The sequence below is a fragment of the Lepidochelys kempii genome, chromosome 21, assembly GCF_965140285.1.
Source record: "Lepidochelys kempii isolate rLepKem1 chromosome 21, rLepKem1.hap1, whole genome shotgun sequence".
Taxonomy (NCBI): Eukaryota; Metazoa; Chordata; order Testudines; family Cheloniidae; genus Lepidochelys; species Lepidochelys kempii.
This window is the reverse complement of record NC_136400.1, coordinates 1,570,103-1,592,039: the sequence shown is the minus strand read 5'-3', so window position 1 is coordinate 1,592,039 and position 21,937 is coordinate 1,570,103. Positions and strand designations below refer to the sequence as shown.

The 21,937-nt window shown below is 39.9% G+C and overlaps 1 protein-coding gene across 7 annotated transcripts in view; it reads left to right on the top strand.

The window, feature by feature from the left end:
• Positions 1–21,937, top strand: part of MAGI3 (membrane associated guanylate kinase, WW and PDZ domain containing 3) — a 211,910-nt gene that overhangs the window by 60,712 nt on the left and 129,261 nt on the right. The window contains exons 2-3 of one of the 7 annotated variants that reach the window (XM_073319473.2): positions 3,441–3,517; positions 13,066–13,211. The exons of 4 other annotated variants lie outside the window; for them this stretch is intronic. The gene's annotated coding sequence lies outside the window, so the exon portion shown is untranslated. The remainder of the gene's footprint in view (positions 1–3,440; positions 3,518–13,065; positions 13,212–21,937) is intronic. 2 more of the 7 variants (XM_073319474.2, XM_073319472.2) reach the window with 2 other exon arrangements.

The following is a 21,937-nucleotide window of genomic DNA, read 5'->3' as shown; positions in this document are numbered from 1 at the left end:
AGTGCTCCCCTCTCAGCTTCTTCAGGCTCTGCTATCCCTCTGCACGTTAGCAATAGGCATACTCCAACTTGTGAGCCCTGCAGGCATCCCCCCTGGAATGTCCAGCCCTTGTTCCACTGGACACCCATTATTTACAGATTCACTGCTCCCAATGGACCAGGCCACCTTAGCTTACCCGTCTCACCTCAGATCATGAAGCATAGGACTTACTACTTCAACTAAAGTAGAGACTGGTATTAGCTATAGGCTTTTAGCATCTATGTGGACTAGCCGCTAGAGGAGCACATAACACACTAAGGATGTTATATACCTTAGAGTTTGTTTGTTTTTTTAAATTTATTTTTGAAGTGATTGCTAATGTCAGTCATATTCAGGACTCACATAATTTGTCAGACCACTCTATTTATTAGCAAAGCGCTTTGCCAATGCACCCAGATATGTGAGCCCCTCTCTGAGACTCATGCTAACTTATTTATACAATTAAGCCAAAGCCAATTTAACATAAGAGACAAAAGGAAGCAGAAACTGACAAAAATACATACATATCTTATTTGCATACTAATGTTTACCAATCTCCTAGCTCAGTAGGAGCTCTAAGTTAATTAGTTTGAGGACCCATTGTCTCACACTCCTTAATGTTTCTCTTCCTGACAACTATATTTCAACAAACCCTTCAAGTAGCATTTCTTTAATGAATTATAATTTCAATATAATTCATTCTACTTTCACACAAGTAATCAGGGTAAAAAAAATAAACCAGAGATTCCTCCCCACTAGCTTAGTGTGGATTTGAGTAGATCATAATATACTTCCTTTGAACAGTAAAATAGTTGTCAGTATTTACAGGTATCATCAATGTCATAAGAATGGCCATATGGGTCAGACCAGTGGTCCATCTAGCCCAGTATCCTGTCTTTCAACAGTGGCCAGTGCTTCAGAAGGAATGAACAGTACAGGTAATCGTGATCCATCCGCATTCCCAATGCTAGGGTCTTCAGAAGGAATGAACAGAACAGAGGTAATCAAGTGATTCATCCCCAGCCTCTTAAGTTCTAGTGCTTACTCCGTTACAATCAAGATTGACAAGTAAATGCAGTTTTTCTAGTGTCTGTTTACAGTAATACATTCTGTATCGTAGATGCTTTCATGTAGCTTAGAGTTGTATAAAAGTAAGATGGAGCTTCAAGATTTCTTCTCTGTGTAGCTGAATGAAAATTTTCTCTGAAATTTTAAAAGGGGAAGTGAGAAAATTTGAAGGAAAAGGTATGTGTAATATACAGGACTCCATGCTTTTCATCATGTCTCCCTCGAGTGTTTGATTCCAGCAAGGATAAGTGTGCACTGCCTAAGATACTAAAAGCTAACAGTTTACTCAAGTGGTAGATGTGTGTGCCTTTGGTGCTGAAGGATCACTCCTTGCTGATATCCATGATGTTTGTATATATTCACTGCATGTATGCTGTCCAGTGGGTTGTTGTACGGAACAATACAATTTGTCTTAATGCTAACTCATCTGAGAGGCTAGCTCTCAGCACAGAAATGCTGATCATACGTTACCTATACAAAGGGGATACCAGCCATAAAGTAATCTTGTAGCCAAACTTCATATACAGTGTCAGTTTCGGATAAAGCTTGTATCAGCATACCTTTACCGTATCAGCTATGTATCATGATATCTGTATCATGAGTAAAGGTATGCTGATACATACATGTATGTATCATCAGCATACCTTTATTCACACCTGGAAGAGGAAGTGTTGTATTAACTCAAGGAGTGGGCAGGGCACAGCTAAATCTTATGGCCACTTTTCTGAAAATTTCAGGTTTCAGAGTAACAGCCGTGTTAGTCTGTATTCGCAAAAAGAAAAGGAGTACTTGTGGCACCTTAGAGACTAACCAATTTATTTGAGCATAAGCTTTCGTGAGCTACAGCTCAAATAAATTGGTTAGTCTCTAAGGTGCCACAAGTACTCCTTTTCTTTTTTCTGAAAATGAAAGGAACCAGGAGTTTCCTTTGGAGATAAATAAGTCATGAAGAGAATGTTTTATATACATATGGAGTTCTGGGAGTTGAAGTTTAGGTATGATTTGCTTTTTCCATTTTAGAGTTACAGGCGTATTTTAGATTAAGGGTTTGTCATACAGAAAAATTAATCTGAATTAATTAATGGTGTGAATTTGAAGCCAATTAGTTAAACAGCATTAAAGCCTTTTGTTGATGCTGTTATGCAGAATTGAAGTGGCCTTAATTCAGTTTAGGTTAATTCACTTCCAGAGTAAATTAAGATGAACTGAATTAAAGCCACTTTAGTTCTGAATTGTGGGTGGATTTTTTAATTTTACCTCCAGGATATTAAATATAAACTCATAAGGGTTCAAGTAGCCCAACTCATTAAAAGCAATGGCTGTGTTAAAATCCTGAAGAAATTTTAAGCAAGATGAGAAAGGGAAAGCCTTTACAGCACTGATCAAGATACAGTATCTTATGCTCAGTAGATTACCTTGTGCCAATAGCTTGGAAATAAAAAGGAAAAACCAAAATATACAATGCATTTTTATCTTGTTGATTCAAAATGCCTAGTATTCATGTGTTTGTGACTGTAAAGGGGTTAATTATAATGTTCAATTAACTTCCGCACTGTTTGAGAATTCTATAAAGGAAGCTAAGTAAGTTGGTTTTCTGTGGTCTAAAGAGAAACATACATTAATCGGGGAGCATTATTTTGATTATAGGCAAAAATTACTGTTAAACTTTATTTTTTTAATTAGCCTTAATACAAGTGCAGTGTTTATGTACTTAATATTTACCTTTGCTACAGGAAACAATTGATGCCCAGTTTTAGCAGAGATAGCCTTTATTTGTGGTTTGATGTCTGTAAAACTGCTTTTGCTTTTTTTGTATCTATGAACTGTGCAATTTGTAGCTTTCTTCTGAAAACAAGAATACAAGAAAGAGGTTGATTGTACTGAAAAGCTTTTGGGACCTTGTTGATTTCAGAATTTAAACTGTAGAACCAAATTTGAGGCATGAAAAGTACAGAAAAAAACCCTAACGATGTAAAAAGCTATTGTAAAAACCTATTTTGTGATGCTCTTGATCAAAGATAAATATTGGGTCAAAGCAAGAGAGAGCAGGTTTGACTGAAGCTTTATTTTTCACATCGTACCATAAAAACTCTTTAAACTATTCCATCCACATTTGTGCGTCAGACGTTTCCCGGGATGCATTATTTCATAATGTGGAAGAATTCCATAGTATTCGCAACAGCTGGCATATAGTATGTCTATTGGATGACTAGACCTAGGTTGAATGACTTAATTATTAATAGTCCTGTGTCCTCCATATAATTTCACTATTCAGTTTACATATGGTCATTTAGGACTTGGTTGTATTCTCAGGAGGTAATTTGATCAAAACCTTTTCTTTTTTTCCCAAGCAGACTCTTCTGAATGAGGCAGGATTACGTGCATCTATAGTGTCACTTGAAGACTACTGAGTGCGTGCCGTGCATCTAGGGTGAGCCCCATCTCCAAGCAAAGGCAGAAACAAAATGCTAGCTAGTGGGCGCCCTGTAAGGAATTAATCATAATGCATGAAAAACAGGAAAAAGGGGCCCTCATATCTTAATTATTGCTTGATTTAAATGAGACATTTGAGTTTCCACCATAATGAAATATAAATAACTTGGAAAAACCTCTGATTTCATTAAGATTACTCTCCAGAACTTAATGCTTTATTCAAAGATAGGAAAAGATCTCTGCACATAATCTGATAATAATAAAATGTGTGGAAGAAGACAGAGAGCTTATAGGAGCAGTAAAGAAAAAGAAATGAGAGATGGAAGCCATAAAAACTAGAGAGCTACCATTAAAACAGCATGTATTACAGTAGCTCTAATACAAGATTCCACTCTGGACTTAAAGATGAATTTGCCGCTGCAAAGTTTGTAGGTTTGTTGGGAAAGTATTTAAAGGGGTCTTAATGGTTTTCATTTTAGTTTCCTTAATCCGATATTTAACTAGTAAAGTGGCAATATGCTAATATTTATTTGAAATTATTTTGAGTAAGAATGTTCTGTTAATTGACCCATTATTTGAAACGAGCTTAATTGTAATACTTAAGATGGCAACCTCTTGGATCATGTTAGCTAGCCACATTAGATGAAATACTAGGTTGGATTCTAGCCTTTTTATTGGAGCAAATTAACCTATACTTTACAATGAGAATACGTTAGCAGGTGAATGTGGTTTGAGAGGAAGTCTGACCAAGAGTACGTTCTTTAATACTAAAAAGCGTTGTTTGGGAAGTGCCACTACTTGTAATGTGTTACCGTATAGTTCCCGTCTTCATCTGATCAAACCGCTTTAATTTTGGGTGGACGTGATCAGAGCAAGGACGAATGTGGAGTTAGCTAAATTGTGAGGTTTAGGCCCGATTAAACTGGCAGTACCAGTAGGGCGGTCCAGTCCACCATACCAGCGAAGTATTTATAGCCGGTGCGGCGTACCAGAAAGAGGAAGAACAGAATGTGGTGCTGCAGCTCCTCTGGAGCAGCTGTGCCGCAGCAGCCCTTTCACGCAGGGTCTCCTCCATCTGTACAGCAGCCGTGCTGGAGAAGCGACGGCCAAGGGGCTGCCTGGTGGCCCAACATTCTGCTCCTTTCCAACGGTGGTTCCTGGGAGAATTTTTTAGAGAGGGAATTTTGAAGAAAGGAGTGCTTGTTGAATAGATGGAGGGATGCTGCTCTGTTTATAGAGGTTAATGTGAAAAAGGCCTGGAGTCTTGAGTGACAGAAGAGAAAGTGAGCCTTAAGGATTGGGGAGGGAGGAGTAGGAGGAGAAGCGCGAGCACACACACTTGCAGAGATGTTGCCTTTTATTAAATTGCCTACTCTTTTGTATGTGAATATGTATGTTTCACTCTGAACACAGTGCCAAGGCTCTGACAGAAGAGAGCCATTTAGTTGACATGGACAGCAGCTGCTAGGGCATTTTTTGACTTACATTTCAGTCACACCTGTATCAGTTTTCCTGTAGAACTTCACGCTCCCTAAGCAATGAAACATGGTAGGTTATCAATAGCTAAGCAGGTGGAATGCAACATAACTCTAAGTCAAAGGCAGGGATAATTTTAATCACGCCAGAAAAGACAGACCCTAAAATACACACTTCCTAGAAGGCCTCATTACAGAACAAATATTAATATCATTACAGAACAAATTAATATCTAGTGGCTAGAAGAGAGGATTGGAAATCAAATGATGTTCTGTTCTCAGAAAGAACGAGGAGTACTTGTGGCATCTTAGAGACTAACAACTGTTCTCAGCTCTTATATGATCTAGAGGAAAGTAATTTACCTGTCTGTTTATTCCCTGCTATAAAGTGAGGATTCTGATCACAGCTTTGTAAAAGCTTTTTTAAATCTTCAGGGGAAAGGGGATTTGTGATATATTTGTAAATATGGATAACCTCGCCATAGCTGGAATAAGGTTATTAATTCATGGAAAACCAGTTGTACACATTACCCACTGAAATGGCCAAATAACTTTTCTGTGATTAAACAGGCAAATAGAAGGGAGAGAATGAGCAAAGATCTATACTACGGATAATGTTGACAAAAAAACCTTCCTTTGTTATGTGAAATTTTTAACAGTAGGCTAGATGACTCCATATAAGCTCTACATTGTACATGCATTCAGTGCTACAGCTGTAGTAGCTGGTCAGGATGCTGTGCAATACTCAGCTTTCTTGTGTACACATGGAAGGTAATTGGTCTTACAGTTTTGTCTTTTTTTTAGTAAAACCACAGCTGTTTTATTTGCTGAGCCCTATTTTTCACAGAAATTTTCACAACAGTTTTTGCACACACTTCCTCTGCATTAAAACACTAGACTTTTAAGGCTTATGTCTTTCAGCAGAACAGATATGATTTGCCCAATAGTGGCTAAGAGCAGTGTTTCTCAGATGCGGCCACTGTGGCCGCATGCAGCCACCAGGGGCTTTTCTTGCGGCCACAGCCATCTGGGCTGTGATGGGGGGGGGGGGGTAAAATAACAGCCTCCCTGTTGCTCCTGGATGCACCGACTTAGTGTCGATTGCTGGGGCTGCCAGCAGGGGTTGGAGACTCCTGGGGCACAACGCTGGAAGAGCAGGCAGGCAGTGAATTCCCCACCTTCCCGGGGTGGTGAGACTCAGGCTTTGGTCTTCAGCCCTGGGGTGGCGGGGCAGCAGGTTCTGGCTGATGGAGTTTTGGCTCCAGCCCCGGGCTCTGTCTGTGAGGTGGTAGACCCCAAGCTCTGGCTGCGGTGCTTCAGGCTCCAGCCCCCTGCTGCTTCCCTAAGCCCCCCACATCCAGGGCTTAATTTGTCCCCAGGCTTGGCAGAGCTGAGTAAGTCTGCTGTGAGAAGTGATACTGGCATGTTTGTTAATATCACTTTTTACAGCAGACTTACTAGCTAGCAATAAATAAACTACAATGATTTGGACGTGTCTATGCACATATTTGTTTGTTTTTCCTAAAGCTGATTTAAGTATTTTAGGGAAAAGTGTGAGAGCAGCCAGCAGCAAGAGTTGGTGGCTGCACTCTGAGGCCACCAAAAAATTTCTCCTGAGAACCCCTGGCTTAGAGCACAGCAGTTTCTTTCATTTAGTCACTGAACAGCAAGCGAAAGTTTTTCTAAGCTGGATCTATTACAATAAAACATAATAGCTACACATCTGCTCCAGGAGTTCATAGTTTCAGGATCTACATTTCACAATTCTTTGTTTATAAATGAATATAATCCAGACAATACTGTTTATTTCAGAAATCCCCACCGTCCAGAAAGGCAATTATCTATTGACTGAAACTCTGCAGTAGATTGAGTGCACAATTAAAAAAATAAATAAATAAATTGGCAGGTTTGTTTTAAAATATCTTTGTAATTTGATTTGTAGCTTTCAGATCATGTTTGCATGTTACATTCTTGAATGTGGCAATTATATTATTGTGCACTTTTAAGTTGCAACCTGATTGAAGCCTGGTAATCTCTCTATAAGGTCTTGACATCTGACATTATGATCTAGTCAGATGACAACTACAATTTCTGATGCTCTGTAATTGCACATTTGTACTACTATACAGGAGTGGTGTCAAATATTTGGCTTTCAAGTCTGATCTAACTCATTTGATATTTGTCAGCCATGTGACAAATTCATATCTTGCAAAATCTAAGCTTTGGGTTTTTTTTTTTTTAAAAGCACTCCTCACCCCCAAAGTTGCTAGTCCTCGTGGTTTCAAAGAACCTTCAAAACGTGTATATTTATTCCATGCCATCATCCTGAGTTTGCAAACAATAAATGCTATGAGAGGTGTAAGTTCCCCTCATGCCTGTTCTTCCCATTCATGATTTTAATTCTTAAGGCCTAATGTTGATACTAGAGATGGAGTTGACATTTAATTGTTAATGATTTTAGCAGGTGGGATAAGAAAGGGAGTAAGACAGGGATGGTAGCCTAAATAGAGAGAATTTGAAGTTGCTGCAGGGAGGAAAATGTAGAGGAGAGAAAAGGAGAGAGGGGGAGAAAAACGTAGGGGAGAAGTGGAGAAACAGAGGAGGATATAGTGGTGATCCCAAAAGGGAATCCTATTTTCCCCCCAGATGATACCAAATGTACCACTAAGATGCTTAAATAATAACTAAAGTTTAGCTACTACAGTGATGCATGCTGGCAGACCAGGTGCCAGCTCATGCCAAAGGCCCAGAGCCTCACGGATAGATGCATACCTGGCAACCAGTTTGGCTTACCTGTGGGTTAGTATAGTTAAAATAGATATTAGTGTTTATAAGAATGTGCTTCGGGTTTAGACTTTATGGAATGCTTATAGGATGCTGCATGTATTTAATCTTACTTTTAATATCTGTATCCCAAGGTATAAAGTTGTATTGAGTGTTTGCATTGTAAACGTATCGGGGGTAGCCGTGTTAGTCTGTATCCACAAAAACAACAAGGAGTCCAGTGGCAGCTTAAAGACTAACAGATTTATTTGAGCATAAGCTTTTGTGAGTAAAAATCCCACTTCTTCAGATGCATGGAGTGAAAATTATAGATGCAGACATAAATATACTGGCACATGAAGAGAAGGGAGTTACCTCACAAGTGGAGAACCAGTGCTGACGGCCAATTTGATCAGGGTGGACGTAGTCCACTTCCAATAATAGATGAGAAGGTGTCAATTCCAGGAGAGGCAAAGCTGCTTTTGTAATTGTGTAACTCTCCAAACAGGAAAGGAAGAATTAATTAAGGTAAAGTGCTTGTCTTGCACACAAGATGGCCCACTGAAAGCAAATGAGGCCTTGTTTAGCATCAAAGGACAGACCTTGTTGATTGCATTCCTCACTCCCACCAGGAAGGGGAGGCCTGCACATGCACTTATCCCATCAGCTTGGATTTTTGGGGTGAAGGGGATAAAAATCCCTGACCAGGAGAAACTGGAATCTCTTTACTATCTGGACTTTTAGGGTCAGAGATTCCTAAACATAAGCAAGAGATCCCCATGCTGCTTGGTGTGGTTCAGCCCAAAAGGACATACAGAGCTGTTTATTATAGAAGTTTATATTATCTGTTGAAATCTAAGACTGTAACTCATTTGTGTGTGTATGTTCCCTGTTTTAAACTTGTAAATAACTCTAATATCTTTTCTTAGTTAATAAATCTTTAGTTTATTACAGGGTTGGGTACAGGCCTTGTCTTTGGCTTGAGAGCTGAGCGCAATTGACCTGGGGAAAGTGGCTGGTCCTTTGAGATTGGGAGTAACCTGAATATTGTTATTTTTGGTGTGAAGTGACATATCTATCACATAGTCCAGTTTGTCTGGGTGGCAAGATAGACCAGAGTGTCCAAGGGGACTGTTTGTGACTCCATGGTAAGACTGTTACAGTGCTTTAGGAGTTCACACTTGTTTCTGGGTTGGTGAAATCTAATTATAGAACGTACAACCAGTTTGGGGTTTCTGCCCTGCTTTTTGACAGTATGGTGTGAGGTTGATACTCATGGTCATGAGTCACTCCAGACAGCATGACAACTACACAAAGGTGAGGTTCTACCACGGATCTCAGTCCCAACCCTTTCTGGTGCCAATGGTTGAACATTCCTCTGTGGATTGTGGGTAGTATATAGTCCTAAATCTGTATCAGGGCCCGCAAACAATAATTAAAAATTAAATTAAGCTCTTTTCACACAATTACTCTGACACCCTGCTGTAGGGAGATGTGAAGTGTTCCATGGGTTAAGCATGCTGCCTATGCAGCTCATCCACAATCTGCTGGGAGGTTGAGTATCTTGATGTTTTTCTTGTCATCTTACAGGCATCCTCAGAGAAATCTAGAATTAAATTATTTAAAGAGTGCTGAAAAACGGGCACTTGCAGTTGAACACCAGTTTGTTCACTGCATTGCTCTCTTTTTGAGAAAATATCAAATCAAACAGATGAAAGAAATATCTCCATGTATAGTACAGAAGATCAAGCTAGTCTCTTGTGAAAAAATCTGTTGCATTTTTCCTTTTCAGTAGTAAGTTGAAAGAGACAGTTGTGTTTGCATTTTATCTGAAACTCATTCATTGTTTTAATGATTGAGTTCTCTTCATATCTGCTACTTTGTCTGATCTTATATCTGAAACAGCTGTACAGTCGTCTTTGTGCCCTTCCATTCTCCAGTTTAATAATGGCTGTGCTAGAATGCTTGGCATTATTAGAAAAAATCCTACTCACTGGTAATTCTGCTGACTGTATCTCCATGATTAAGGCATTTTTGTGTGTGCAACTGAGCACAATGTATAAATACAATCATATCTGACTTGTACGTTTGAGAAATTTGGCATCCAGAGCCTCATACTGTTTCACTTTAGGGCTCTTCGTTTTAAGAATCCTAGAGGTTGGAGATGGAAAAAGATGCATTCGGCTATCCATGCCATCTTCATGCGAATGCAGCATGTAAAGTATACATAGAATGACTCCTAGTGTAGTTTCACAGAAATCTCAGTCTGCAGATCTCCAGGTCTTGATTTAACTCAGTCTCACTTTTCCTGCTTGTAATTCTGTCAAATTTTTTTGTTAATTAAATTTGTCATCCTCGAAATAATGGTAGTGTAGAGTTGACCTTCAAATCTTTTCACTATATCTCTAATATAAGTAATAACAAACACTTGAATTTATTTTTGTGTGAATTTACACTCCCTCTAATCAAGAATTTGTATGGCTATGTACTAGGTGTCCTTGACATAATGTAATATTGATATGGATATTAAATTGCAACTAATTAAAGTGCAACAGTGTCATCCAATATGACCCATAACTAGTAAACCAGGAAAATAAAAAAGCTAAAACCAACCTCCTTCTCCAGGAACTCATTCTATTCACCTTTCTCCTCTGTTTTCAGAATTGTAAGGAAAATGTGCATTTGGGGGCATGTCTTGATGGTAATTAGGCCAAGATAGGAGTTCTAAAGGTGTGGAGCCTTTGTACAAAATGCCCAGTCAGCAGCCCCTTCTCATTTACACCAACAAGGCTTCAGCTCAAGCATTCCTGCTGATGTTAACTGCAGTAGTATGGTGTACAGAGAGTGGCCCCCAATATGCAAGAATATTAGCAGGCTGGAGATGTCCTTGATTGATTAACTTTTAACTAGGCCAGATCACTCTGAGATGGCTCAGTCAATAGCTCCTGCTTTTTAGATCACTTATAAATTGTTTTATTTTGGCTTCTCTGAATATTCCATTACGAGGAAAAACTATATTATCTAAGCGTAACTGATTGAGCCCGATTCAGGGAAGCTCAACAGAATTTTAATTTTTTCAATATAGTCAGTCTTCTGGGATTCACAGCTTTTGTTAAATTCTGTAACTCAATTACACCACAGCCCATTGTCATAGCTGTTCAGACCCTCTGAAATTGTGGAATGTAATTCAGTGCCTTGCACTGCTCCTCCAGTATCTGTAGACATTGCGAGCAGTTTAGTCAGATGTTGCGTAATGGAGCACAGATGAAAAAATGGGCTGGTTGCTAACATTGCATGTGAGCCTCGCTGTTTGCATAAACAGCCAAATGTCCTGTCTAAAACTGGCTTAAACTGTTAACTATTTTAACAGTCCTGAAGGTGTTACATTATGCCAGAAAAGTAACCTCCCCTTTTTTTTTGGTCTAGTATAGTGGTTCCCAAACTTTCTCGGGCTTGTGGGGTTGCCGCCCCGAGAGGAGCGGGAATACCAGGGGGCGGGAGGGCGAGTTACACAGCAAACTCACAGCCGTGGCTCCTGCAGCCCTGTCCTGCTGTGCTGGCATGGCTCTGCCACTTGCTCCAGAGTTGGTAACCTGATCCCTGGTACACAGGCTCACAGTGCTGCTCGGGTTTAACCCCACACCCCAATACAGCCTTTCCCTGTTGCCTCACCTTACTTTTCACTGATGCATGTAGCTACACATGCTGCCACCGCCAGTGTTTTGCGGTGTAACTGTATCTTCAGTGGCTTACTGCATTCTCTGCATGGTACACTTGATGATCTTCTTCTTCTTGTCTGTAAAAAGAAAAGGAGGACTTGTGGCACCTTAGAGACTAACCAATTTATTTGAGCATGAACTTTCGTGAGCTACAGCTCACTTCATCGGATGCATACCGTGGAAACTGCAGCAGACTTTATATACACACAGAGAATATGAAACAATACCTCCTCCCACCCCACTGTCCTGCTGGTAATAACTTATCTAAAGTGATCATCAAGTTGGGCCATTTCCAGCACAAATCCAGGTTTTCTCACCCTCCACCCCCCCACACAAATTCACTCTCCTGCTGGTGATAGCCCATCCAAAGTGATAGCTATCTACACAATGTGCATGATAATCAAGTTGGGCCATTTCCTGCACAAATCCAGTTTCTCTCACCCCCCTCCCAAAAACCACACACACAAACTCACTATCCTGCTGGTAATAGCTCATCCAAAGTGACCACTCTCCCTACAATGTGCATGATAATCAAGGTGGGCCATTTCCAGCACAAATCCAGGTTTTCTCACACACCCCCCACCCCCATACACACACAAACTCACTCTCCTGCTGGTAATAGCTCATCCGAACTGACCACTCTCCAAGTTTAAATCCAAGTTAAACCAGAACATCTGGGGGGGGGGGGGGGGAGAGGAAAGAACAAGGGGAAATAGGCTACCTTGCATAATGACTTAGCCACTCCCAGTCTCTATTTAAGCCTAAATTAATAGTATCCAATTTGCAAATGAATTCCAATTCAGCAGTTTCTCGCTGGAGTCTGGATTTGAAGTTTTTTTGTTTTAAGATAGCGACCTTCATGTCTGTGATTGCATGACCAGAGAGATTGAAGTGTTCTCCGACTGGTTTATGAATGTTATAATTCTTGACATCTGATTTGTGTCCATTTATTCTTTTACGTAGAGCCAGTCCAGTTTGACCAAAGTAAATGGCAGAGGGGCATTGCTGGCACATGATAGCGTATATCACATTGGTGGATGTGCAGGTGAATGAGCCTCTGATAGCATGGCTGATGTTATTAGGCCCTGTGATGGTGTCCCCTGAATAGGTATGTGGGCACAGTTGGCAACGGGCTTTGTTGCAAGGATAAGTTCCTGGGTTAGTGGTTCTGTTGTGTGGTGGTTGGTGAGTATTCGCTTCAGGTTGCGGGGCTGTCTGTAGGCAAGGACTGGCCTGTCTCCCAAGATTTGTGAGAGTGTTGGGTCATCCTTTAGGATAGGTTGTAGATCCTTAATAATGCGTTGGAGGGGTTTTAGTTGGGGGCTGAAGGTGACGGCTAGTGGCGTTCTGTTGTTTTCTTTGTTAGGCCTGTCCTGTAGTAGGTAACTTCTGGGAACTCTTCTGGCTCTATCAATCTGTTTCTTCACTTCCGCAGGTGGGTATTGTAGTTGTAAGAAAGCTTGACAGAGATCTTGTAGGTCTGTGGGTTTCAAGGTGGAGTTCGTGGTGTTGGTTTTAATTTACAATGTCTGCAGTGGTTTAGAACAGGGTTATAATAGGCCAACCTCTCTCCTTGTGCCATACTGCAGGTGAGGTCTACAGAAGTGCTGGCTGAGTGGCAGAGCTACCACCAATGTGTTCCCCATGAAGTCCCCAAGACTCTGAAATTGCTTCCTCCTTGGTCCATCTTAAATCAGACTCGTTAACCTTCCAGTTACGCTTCCCCACTTCTTTGGTAATTTGGGATAGATTCAAGTTTAGAGTGGGGAGGGTTTAATGCATCTTTACACTTTTTATCTGTCATGGTTATAGCTGACGACAATTACAAGCTAGGGTGCTGAAGTTCATGGTGTCTGTGTATGATGGAGTTTTAAAAATGTGTTAAGGGTTTCCAGATCATGGGAAGAGCATCTGTTAATTGATGTGCTGTAAATTGGAAGAAAGAAAATATTTTAAAATGTTTTGCCAGGCTCCTTAAAAAGCAATTCTTGTAATCTAAATAGGTAATATATTTTTTGGGTTATTAAACTCCAAAATAATAATTGGCTTGCAGCATGTTTAGGACTTGATACTATGAAAATCTGCTTCTGACATCTGATTCCAGAGGTTCTCCCTTTACTTTAGGCACTGAATTTTCATAATTCCCTGGTAACTTGGAATTCTGTTATAGAACTTAATTTCAGTGTTTGGAATATATTTTGTACACCTAAAAAGAGGTTATTCTTACGGCTACCTGAGATCTATAAAATGCATGGCATCAGGAAACTAGGCACCCAACTCTCAGAAAGGTAGAGAGGAGTTAGATTTTGGAAACTAAATAATTTCATGTGGGATATAATGTTAAAACTGTGCCTTTATACAGAACGTATCTACACTTACGTACACTATCAGTTTTATGCAGAATAACCACTGGTTTATAATAGGAGGTGAATTTTGCTTCTATTCCAATTGCTGAAAACCTTTTAATTAGAATAGTTTTATGTTGTAAGTGGAAGCTCGCTGGCCAGAAAATGTTGATGTTGGCAAATGGTTTCACACTAAAGAGGAGGAGGAGGAGGGGGGGAGAGTAATAGATAATAATAGATATTCCTAACAACATTTAAAACCCTTTCAGTTCAGAAAAGCCAGACCCAGTATTATTTGTTACCAAGCTTTATGCAGTTTTATTTTACATGTCTGGTTTGAAGACTGAGGCAGCTGTTGAGTTAGTTGGGTAACAAGTGCTGTGTTCATACGCTAGCCAAATGGCACTCCAGGAATGAATCCATGTAATGCCATCTACATTCTTACAGTGTTTTTCTGATTCTCCCTCTTATTTCTGCAGGAAACAAGGACTTTTTATGGCAGATGAGGAATTCAGCTGTGGATCCTCAAAAATCTAGACATCTTTCACAGCTGACTCTGCTGTTCCTGTATTGCACTGGTTATCAGTTTGCTAAAGGGCTGAATATAAGCTCCTGCTGTATTTTGATTGCTTTTCCAGCTCCGCTCCAGAGTGTCTTTCAGCATTGTTAATACTTTATTTGCCCCTCTGTTCTTTACATTTAGTTGTCCAAAAACCTGTCTAAGTATAGGTGAATAAAGTGAGTGTTGTGGAAGGCATAGCATTTTTCTTAAAAACTTTAATTTCTTTTGATGACCAACTTCAATAAATCACATCAGTTTAATTTCCTCTTACAACAGAAATTTACTAATGGTTAAAATATGCCCCTAGAGAACTGGCTGGGTGCTAGTGCTTTGCACTGCTGCCCAGCCACCAGGGGTTGGGAATGTGAGACGATGTATGGAAAGTCTGTCATTGTTCCAAAGTGACCCTTTTGTTTCAGTGTAAGTGAATAGCTGCGTTGTCTTCAGCTAGGATTTTGGCTAGTGTAAACTTTTATGATATGTGATTCACAAAAGGTTTGTCTAGAGAAGTGTCCAAAATTTTTTTATTCTAATCTTAATCTCCTAAATCTGGAGAATTTTAAAAACCGCTTTAAAATTGGTACTTTCGGTTTCTGGTATCGCTGTAGCTGTTTTCCTGGTGTTGTGACAGTGTCACTGGCTGAGCTGCTTGTAACTAAGGGGGGTCCGAGAAGTGCAAAGAGAGCACAGCTGGAAAGCACTGAAGGAAAAATTATCCAAGAATATCCTTAATAAAGGTTCAGTTTGGGCTCAGTTTGCGTTGTGGATAAACATTTAGTTTGGGTCCTTGTTTATTGAAATGGAATCACCATTCAGGAGGAAGTGGAAGGGGTAATTGTTTGGGCGTCAGGGCAGCATCAGGTTGCTAACAAAGACTTGGAGGAGCCCCAGGGTAGAGTGAAATACTCAGAATAGGATGATGTGGTACTTGGATGTTTTTTGTTTCTTAAATCTGTTCATAAAATAAATGAACTTTTTTTAAACACTATAAAGCATTTAAGAAGATTTCAGTTTTTTTGCTGTACTAGGTAAATGGTCTGAGACTATAAGCCCTTTCTTATCTGTTCCAGAATTTTGATACATTGTCTGGTGTTATTGTGTGCTCATTTTAAACATGAATACATTATCAAGGTTTTATTGCGCAGCGTATAATAAACTAAATTTAAACAAGCACTTTCAGAGTAAACCTTCCTAATATTTTAAACTTTCAATTGGTCTCTGAATCTGGTTAATGGGATATTATGCTTATAAAGTGCTGTCAACAAAAGACTAACTTCTGCTGGCAGTTGTTCTACATCTATCATGTGGATGTAATTAGACCATTCTCACATTTGAATCACCTCAAGGGCAGATTGGAAGAGGCCCTGGAGGTTTTTCACCTTCCTCTGTAGCATGGGGCACGGGTCACTTGCTGGAGGATTCTCTACTCCTTGAAGTCTTTAAACCACGATTTGAGGACTTCAATAGCTCAGACATAGGTGAGGTTTATTGCAGGAGTGGGTGGGTGAGATTCTGTGGCCTGCGTTGTGCAGGAGGTCAGACTAGATCATCATAATGGTCCCTTCTGACCTTAGTATCTATGAATCTATATTCTCCTTTACTTTTCCTGAATTGGCAGAGATCTTTAATGACACAGCTATAGTTCAACTACATAACAGATCCTTAATTAGTTTTTCTTAAAGGGAGATTGACACAAGTAATATTTAGCCAAGTAACAGCCTTTATTATACAGCAGAGTAATCAGCAAAAGCTGTCTGTCAGTAGAGGGCCATTATTGTTTTTCAGTGCTAAGAAACCATTTATTATTATGAATATACATTTACAGTTTAATTACTTGTATTGAAGGAGTTGAAATAGAATTTCCTTATTGCTCAATATCGCCAGAGTAGAAAGGTCTTATGGTTTATCAGGAAGTTCCCTTTGAATCCTGTCAGAAGATGAGAACCCTATCTCATAAAGCTTAATTTTTCTGTACCTGCACTGAGGGAATTCTCCCCTGGCCAGTTGTATGTCCTATACTGCTCTTGTATGCTACTGGGATGGCATATAGAGGCCAGAATGGGGGAGAAAAGCAGTCCCCAAAATCTTGACTTCTGCGTGATTCTTCAGTGTTTCACATACCTCCCAACTCTTGGACAGATTGTACAGGCAGGTCAGTGCACACTTAACACCTGTACCCTTAATTCAAAATATGAAGCACTGGGCTTCATTTTACTTACTTGTCTTATTGTCCCTTCAGGTGAAATGAAATCGTATTCTTTCCTCTAGATCTATGTAGTTTTCTATAATATAGTTTCTATATGGAAAGGCTATTTTATTTATAGCTCCATCCAGTGTTTTTGAGAAACCATTGAAAAAACGAGCAACATAAGATATTTATGAAACAGGAATGTTAGCATGAAATCACTCTGCATTTATTGATTCAGACTAATATAGTCATGGTGAATGGATAATTTTATACAGTTGTGTTTTTACTGTATTTTGTATTGTCATACAATGCCCCCAAATGTGTCTTGCCTACCAACTTCTCATCATTACTCTTCCCTTAAGTAACCATCGAAAGCTTTTACCACATGTCCTGTTTGTGAAGACACAATAGAGCCCCAAGAACTGACTACTATGCCTTCTTGAAATTTACTTAGTTGTGCACTGTTTTAATACTTATTAGTAAGGCTGTGTTACTTATTAGTTAACAGAGGTTAAGACTTTAAAGCTGAAATTAATTTAATAGATTTTTTTGTATCTTTATTTAAAGGGGAAATCTACATAAATTATGTAATCTGTATTTCTGTCTTTACCATAAGAACATATGAAAAGGAAGGAATTTTTAAAATAACATTAATAAGATTCTTGAGTATGAAGAGAAAAGAATTACCAGTGGGTTTTGTTCTCTTCTAATAAAACTCTATTTTAGTAGCATCTGGAGTGAAGAATTTTCCCTTCAGGTAATGTTTTAATGGCCTTCTGTACTTCTCCCAGCACTGATTAGAAACTTCGGTTTGTTTTGATCACTCTAATTTATATGACGAAGCTGAACTATCTTCTTTAACAAAACAATTCCCCTTTAGCTACAATTGTAATTCTGACTTACGTAATTTTTCATAATGCTCTAAATGCTCTGGAATTTGCTGGGGGAACTAGGGGATTGGCAACATATCTAGGAATTTCACCCAACTCTGCCATATTACTAACTTTGTTTTCAGGCTTTCTGGTTTCAGTTGAAAGGCCAACTTCCTTCCTTAACGACATAGCTATAGTTCAACTACATAAAAGATCCTTAATTAGTTTTTCTAAAAGGGAGATTGACACAAGTAACATTTAGCCAAGTAACAGCCTTTATTATACAGCAGAGTAATCAGCAGAAGCTGTCTGTCAGTAGAGGGCCATTATTGTTTTTCAGTGCTAAGAAACAGTTTATTATTATGAATATACATTTACAATTTAATTACTTGTATTGAAGGAGTTGAAATAGAATTTCCTTATTGCTCAATATCTCCAGAGTAAAAAGGTCTTATGGTTTATCAGGACGTTCCCTTAACTTTTCTCTTAGCATGTTTTTTTAATCTTAGTTTTTGTACAGTAGTTGTGTACTAAGCTCCTTTTGATCTTAAATATTTTAGCTCACACCAGTTTAGAGATTAGAGACAAAAATGATAGGGTTTCTCATTCTGTGCTCTCGCTTTGCCAACACAGCTACTTTTTCTGAAAAACTGCTTTGGTAGACTCTGCCATTTATTTTCCTGCTTTACAAGAAATAAAGACTAAGTACAAAGAAGTAGTTGAACTTGTAAGTTGTTTTTAGACTCTCTAGTAATACCATTCAGCAATACCATTAAACAGATTTGATGCATTTACACTTTTTTCTTTCCAGTTAAGATAGGAAAATATTTATATATACATTTATCAGGTTGCTACTGGAATAAAATACTTATTACAGTGCAGTGCATTTTCCGCAACTCATCTGCAAAATTCAGTTCTTGGACTCAGTTAAAAAAAATCAGTTTTAGAGGAGATCAGGTGTCACTAGTAAGTTTTTTGTTTGTTTGTTTTTTGTTGTTTGTTTTTTTTAATCAATCTGATCTTCATCAGATATCTGACTTCAGAAATTTTAAAGGACCATTATGATCTCGTCTGACTTCTTTCATAATGCAGACCACATAATTTTCCGAAGTGATTCTTGCATGAAGGATCTACCTGATAACTGTAAATTGAATTAGCTCATATTCCTTTTGAAAGACATTCAGTCAGTGGCACCAATTAGAGGAGACTAGGGGAGCAAAGCCCCCTCCTTCCCTCCCAAGGTTTTTGTGCTTGGTCAAAGTTCCATAGATTGTGGAGTTCACGGGGACCATGACCCTATCAGTTTTAAGCAGTGGTCCCATACTAAATTAATACAATGCTGATAGGGTGATATTGACCATTGCTTCAGCTGTGCTCGGCAGCTCTCCAGCACCACTTTCTACATGCCATTACCCTCTGATCCCACTGAGAGTTACCAAAAGAAACTACAGCATTTGCTCAAGAAACTTCCTGAAAAAGCACAAGATCAAATCCGCACAGACACACCCCTGGAACCCCGACCTGGGATAGTCTATCTACTACCCAAGATCCATAAACCGGGAAATCCTGGGCACCCCATCATCTCAGGCAATGGCACCCTGACAGCAGGATTGTCTGGCTATGTAGACTCCCTCCTCAGGCCCTACGCTACCAGCACTCCCAGCTACCTTCGAGACACCACTGACTTCCTCAGGAAACTACAATCCGTCGGTGGTCTTCCTGATGACACCATCCCGGCCACTATGGATGTAGAAGCCCTCTACACCAACATTCCACACAAAGATGGACTACAAGCCGTCAAGAACACTATCCCCGATAATGTCACGGCTAACCTGGTGGCTGAACTTTGTGACTTTGTCCTTACCCATAACTATTTCACATTTGGGGACAATGTATACCTTCAGATCAGCGGCACTGCTATGGGTACCTGCATGGCCCCACAGTATGCCATCATTTTTATGGCTGACTTAGAACAATGTTTCCTCAGCTCTCGTCCCCTAACGCCCCTACTCTACTTGCGCTATATTGATGACATCTTCATTATCTGGACCCATGGAAAAGAAGCCCTTGAGGAATTCTACCATGATTTCAACAATTTCCATCCCACCATCAACCTCAGCCTGGTCCAGTCCACACAAGAGATCCACTTCCTGGACACTACAGTGCTAATAAACGATGGTCACAAACACCACCCTATACCGGAAACCTACTGACCGCTATTCCTACCTACATGCCTCCAGCTTTCACCCTGACCACACCACATGATCCGTTGTCTACAGCCAAGCTCTGCAATACAACCTCATTTGCTCCAAGCCCTCAGACAGAGACAAACACCTACAAGATCTCTATCAAGCATTCTTACAACTACAGTACCCACCTGCGGAAGTGAAGAAACAGATTGATAGAGCCAGAAGAGTTCCCAGAAGTCACCTACTACAGGACAGGCCTAACAAAGAAAATAACAGAATGCCACTAGCCGTCACCTTCAGCCCCCAACTAAAACCCCTCCAACGCATTATTAAGGATCTACAGCCTAGCCTGAAGGATGACCCAACACTCTCACAAATCTTGGGAGACAGGCCAGTCTTTGCCTACAGACAGCCCCCCAACCTGAAGCGAATACTCACCAGCAACCAGATACCACACAACAGAACCACTAACCTAGGAACCTATCCTTGCAACAAAGCTCGTTGCCAACTGTGCCCACATAACTATTCAGGGGATGCCATCACAGGGCCTAATAACATCAGCCACGCTATCAGAGGCTCATTCACCTGCACATCTATCAATGTGATATATGCCATCATGTGCCAACAATGCCCCTCTGCCATGTACATTGGTCAAACTGGACAGTCTCTACGTAAAAGAATAAATGGACACAAATCAGATGTCAAGAATTATAACATTCATAAACCAGTCAGAGAACACTTCAGTCTCTCTGGTCACGTGATTACAGACATGAAAGTTGCGATATTACAACAAAAAAACTTCAAAACCAGACTCCAGCGAGAGACTGTTGAATTGGAATTCATTTGCAAATTGGATACAGTTAACTTAGGTTTCCCTTGCATAATGACTTAGCCACTCCCAGTCTCTGTTCAAGCCTATTTCCCCATCTTTTTTCCTACCCCTCCTCCCCCCGACGTTCTTGTTAAACCCTGGATTTGTGCTGGAAATGGCCTACCTTGATTATCATACACATTGTAAGGAGAGTGATCACTTTAGATAAGCTATTACCAACAGGAGAGTGGGTTTGTGGGGGGGGGGAGGTATTTTTCATGCTTTGTGTGTATAAAAAGATCTTCTACACTTTCCACAGTATGCATCCGATGAAGTGAGCTGTAGCTCACGAAAGCTCATGCTGAAATAAATTGGTTAGTCTCTAAGGTGCCACAAATCCTCCTTTTCTTTTTGCTTCAGCTGTGTGGTCTCATTGGCACTGCAATTTGACCCAGTCAGATGGAGGGGCAGCCAGGCGAAATTTTAGTGAGTGGCATTGTGACCTGGTGCATGGGGTTGCAACACCACTCAGACTTGACCTGTGCAGGGCGTCTACTGAAATCTTGGTTTCTGGCACCACTGGCTTGTGCATTGTGTGAGTAAGAGAAAGGAGAGACTCCCCAGCTCGGGGAGGCCTGGAGTGCCTGCAGGAGGAGGCAGGGAAAGCAGGACTGGAATGAGGTCACTGATTAGGAACTGCGGAACAGAATTTCCCCTCCTCCCCCCACCCAAATAAATATCTGAATTGACATCAGTGCATCCAGTTTGATCTAAATATGTCAAGTAAAGGAGAACCTTTTGATAAAAAGTTGGAAAATGGGTTCCTTTGGTTAACTACCCTGATTATGAAAAACTTGCATCTACTTTCAGCTTGAACTGTGCTAACTTCAGTTTAGTTATTGGTTCTGTTATGCTTATATCTGATAAATTAGAGAGTCCTCTGCAGTAGTAAAGTGACTATAGTAGAGAATATCTCTAAAGTTTACCTTTTAATCTGCTTCAGTAACAGAAAAGCGTGTATAAAATAGCAGTACCAGGGATTGGATTTTTTTCAAATGTACAGTTCCTAGGACAATGGGACCTGGATTCCAGTGATTGGGGTTTTCAGGCACTACTCTAATACAAATATTAAATTATAATAATACCACCAGAGGAAATAAGTCTCATCCAATCAAATGACTGCTTGGTTGACTAATTTCTACTGATGATGAAGGGTTAGGGGTTCGGGTTAACAGATGATACAAAACTACTCAAGATAGTTAAGTCCAAAGGAACCTTAAAGAGCTACAAAGGGATCTCATTAAACTGAGTAACAAAATGGCAGATGAAATTCAATGTTGATAAATGTAAAGTGATGCAAATTAGAAAACATCATCCCAACTATACATATAAAATGATGGGTCTAAATTAGCTGTTACCACTTCAAGAGAGAGATCTTGGAGTCATTGTGGATAGTTCTCTGAAAACATCCACTCAATGTACAGAAGCAGTCAA